The following is a 4,339-nucleotide window of genomic DNA, read 5'->3' as shown; positions in this document are numbered from 1 at the left end:
CTGTTCGAGATGCTTTGTTTTGCTACGAACGCTGGAGCAATTGAATTGGGCTATTTTCTTCGGTAATAGAATGTAAGATATTTAGAGTGGAGTCCTGGCCTGCAGATAATTGCGCAAAATTGTGCATATTTTTAGCCCAACTTTTCTGTGAAATCCGTGGCAATAGGAAAGATACCTCGGGCCGCACGAAGTTTGCTAGATGTGTAGACCGCGTATCTACTGTTTAAGACAGCGTCGGCAGCAATAGCGGTCATTGTAGATATATCCGAAGTATTATTATTATTATTTTAATTTTAGACTAATGAATTGAATTCTTAGACTAAAAAAAAGACATTGAGCACTAGCAACACAGGCTATCGGCTCTAATTTAAATAAATGGATATTAGATAATAAGCTTAGTAATATTAATAAAGTAAAATATTGAATTGATATTCTGTTCTGAAGCTGATTGTAGGATGTTCAAAGGGTTAATCGTTCCAAATGCAATACTTCTAGCCAAGGAAAAGTTGAGGCAGTCGCAGAGAATGTGCTTTATAGTAAGAGTTTGTCCACAACAGCAGATTGGGGGAAAAGACTTCTTCAGGATCCATTGGTGAGTTGCAATTGTATGACCAAGGCGAATTCTCGAAAATGTTTGGATCTTGGTTTTCTCAACATTTGTTGGATATAGAGGTGGAGTTAATTGAGGGTTAATGCAAGAGTAGTGTTGATGATGGTATTGTAAATTTCCTTCTGCAATTTTCTCTTTAACTTTTCTTCCAATGTATCTTTGAAGATCCAACTTTTCCATGACATCATCCATAATTAGAGGAGCAGAAGCAGCATACTTTGCCGCTCGATCAGCCTGCTCATTTCCCAGTAAACCGATGTGACTTGATACCCATAACATTTTAATAAAAATGTGGAACGCTTCACGATTTTGCGTGTCATCCTTGCGCAGGGGCCATGCTAATCTTCTCTGTATCGTTCCAATTTTAGTATATGTTCTGCCGTAGCAAGAAGTAATTTTATTAATTTGTTTCTTAGGAGCAAAGCAAATGTCTTTATTGAGAGGGAATGCGTTTTAAAAATTATTCCCAAACTCTATGATTGGGAATACAACTTGTGTCCTGACTGGATGAAGACAGAGTATCCACCCATGAAATGTATGTAGAATCTGCCTCTGGAAACTGTCAAATGTTCCTTGCCGTTGATTTTAATCACACCACCTTGGACCACACTCTGCTTTGTCGATTGTTATTGTTCAGGACGAGGTTAATTAATTATGTCTTTTTTTCTTCACGATGAAGCGCATGTGCGCATGTCAACAATCAAACGGAAATAGTATTTTCTCCTTTTGGTTTAGACAGCCACAAATAAATATAAGCAAAAGTTTGCTTCTTTTCTTCTGCTTTTTCAATTACACAGGATTGATAGCAACGAAACTGAAACGTGAGCGTAATAAAAAAGATTTCTATTATCGACTTCGTTGCGAACGAAAGGTAACTTTCAAATACGAGCTTCGATTTTCCAACACATATTTGATCCCGCATTATTTGGCGCTTCAAATAGAATTGCAAACCTGTTGAAACACTTTTGAAGAATCCATCTTTGTTATATATTATAGTTTTGCTTCCATGTCATCTTTTTCTAACATTACGAACACTCAATTGTTAGACGTCATCCATTATAGCTAAATATCCAAGAAGATGTGTGACACATACATGCGTTTAAGCTAAATACATTGACTAAATAGACGGTAAAAGGCTGGTAAGCAAATCTCTTTTTCAAATTTCTAGCTGCCGCACGTCCAACATTTTTTTATCAGGTCGCCGTAACGGTTCACAAACATTGTGCAGACATATATAAGATCCACCGAAAAAAGTTCACTTTCTTAGCCGATTTAAACAGGATGATACAATAGTGTAGTGTATTTTTTGAACCCTTAAAAAGCCGAATGGTGAAAGAGTCTTCAAAGGGGTCATTTTATTAAGTATTAATAATTAGCACTAGAAATTTCGTGTCAACTTGATCTCTGAAGTAATGAAAATTTTTGATCATCGATGGTATAAATTTATTTTTAAGTAAGAAGAGGTGAACTTATTATTATCTTAGAGTCTTAATTGGCTATCGTTGTTCGTAAAGCTTGCCATGCCATGCTTTACTTGTGCTTGTCATTTGTGCCCATGCATTTCTTAATTATACGCTGTCAGTATATATTCTGATTCCACAGAAATTCTTGATTTTATAAAGGATTTAACGGCAGCAACGCTATTAAATAATCCTTTGTCTTCTTCTTTTGCAGGGTGTGGCTTTTGTGTCATGTCTTATTATTGTTCCCTTATTAAATGTAATTTTTTGACGCATTTCTGGTTGCTGCATATCTCTTACTACCATTTACCTGTCTACCTTTTGTTGATATCCACGCTTATGTGTTTATGTGTATGTTTAAGTGTATCCTGTTCTCTTTCTGCAATGATTGCTTAAACCACGTATTTTATGCAGATTAAGTCTTTTCATTTTATTTTGCTCAAAAATATTAATAACTATAAAAGTGTTAATAACTATTTCAATATTACAGAAGAGTGAGTGCAAAGAAAAAAACAACAAAAAATGATTCTGATTTCTTCGAAGATCTAAACATGGGCAATGTCGAGATTAGAGCCGATAGCTCATATCGAGAAATGTATTTCAAAGTCGACTAAGACCATTAGCTGATCGATATCGATGGAAGCAACAGTAGGTCCTGCACTTCGAAATTCGAACGACTGTAATAGTAAATGGCGATGACACCTACAGAAGCACTTGGGCCTGTTTATGGTTCTCGTTATCGAGCTACCGTACGATACAAAATGCAAAAACGATACGATTGCCTATAACCGTAAGCCAACCTTAGCGGGATAATCATGTAAGCAGCTGACAATCACCAGTAAAATCGAATCATGTAAGCAAACTTCTTTGCGATTGCCGTTAAATGCACTCTCTGGGCTATGTCAAATCTGACAACAATAGAAATGACCGCAAAATTTCTCTTTTAGAGTTGCGTTTGTAGAAAAACATCTGTTAAAAAATGAATCATTAATTCAAAAATTTTAAATAATTAAAAAAAATAGGAATAGGTGAATTGTGAGAAGAAAAAATTTGGTAAAAATTAATATAAATTTTTTTAAGTATCGATCTAAATTAAAGAATTTTCATCACAATCTATCGTAATTTCATCGATTTTGATCGTTCCTTGAAGAGGAGAAAGATGACAACCGCGACGCACAAAAAACCACTCACACGATACGAGCGGGAAAGGCTTTGCTGGGTGTTTCCGCTCTCCTCTTGCTATCTCGAAACGGGTAAGTAAATTGTGTCTAACATGCACAAAAACGTATAAATATGTTATGTTAGTGTATGTAGATTTGTATAGCAGTTCCGCATTTTCAAAACGGGCTTTTCATTATCTCGCGGGAAAATTGTTAAGAGTGGCGTTATGAGTTGTACATATATACAGCCGCCGTTATGCTGAGGCGTGACTTTGAAGTGTAGCGACCATACCGTATGCATTGCATAAAGCAAGTTATCAACTGTTGCATCATACGTATTACAAGGGTTGGAAATCGAACTTTTTAGCATAGTGGATCCAATGAACCGCAAACGCGGGCACGAGGATGTGATTTTGCCAGAAATTTTGTAATTCAGGCGGTAATTGAACGTTTTATTGTACAATAAAAGATCATTATAGTATTTTTATAAGTTACTACCGTGATTGGATATGTTGATAGAAAGCCTATATGCATTTCATGCAAATCAGGGGAAAATGAAACAATTTGCATTAATTGAGAGCTGAAACGAAATATTAACATTAGCACTCACCATTCATTCCTACATTCGCGACCATGAAATGATTACCGGATTTGCACGCATGTGTGCAGAAACTCCGGTGAAAGAGATTGAAACTCATTGGAATGGGCACGATAGCAGCGCTTGACTTCTCGGTAAGCGGCCAAAGAACAATATCTTTTTGTTCAGCGAGGCCACTAATTAAAAAAAAAAAGAAGAGAACAAGGAAGTCCATTGCAAAGCAAAGAACATTGTGGAAAGGTGCATTGGTGGGTATAGAGGTTAGTATTATTAATAATTCGAAAATGTTTCTACAGTATTTAAACATATCTCTACATCGCTGGGCTATTCCGCTCTTGATGTAATCCTGCTGCAGCCCGAAGAAGCTGGGAAAACTCGGGAAGGTTTTAGCAGCGCTGCGCAACATTTGCATACACAGCAAATTGCATGGAGGTTATTTGAGAACCCCAGCACTGACAACCTACGAAGATGAGGGTGTCGAAATTTGTGAGGAGGCGCCTTAATTGAGGCA

General features: G+C 36.6%; 1 non-coding gene across 1 annotated transcript; it reads right to left on the bottom strand.

Annotated features, from left to right (window-relative positions):
• Nucleotides 1–895: 895 nt before the first annotated feature.
• On the bottom strand, nt 896–1,002 carry LOC119632735. Its single transcript, XR_005246821.1, has one exon. It is a non-coding gene; the product is annotated as a U6 spliceosomal RNA (small nuclear RNA).
• Nucleotides 1,003–4,339: the final 3,337 nt, after the last annotated feature.

Source organism: Glossina fuscipes, unplaced genomic scaffold, assembly GCF_014805625.2.
Source record: "Glossina fuscipes isolate IAEA_lab_2018 unplaced genomic scaffold, Yale_Gfus_2 1, whole genome shotgun sequence".
Classification (NCBI taxonomy): Eukaryota; Metazoa; Arthropoda; class Insecta; order Diptera; family Glossinidae; genus Glossina; species Glossina fuscipes.
This window is presented reverse-complemented; position numbering and strand designations above follow the sequence as displayed.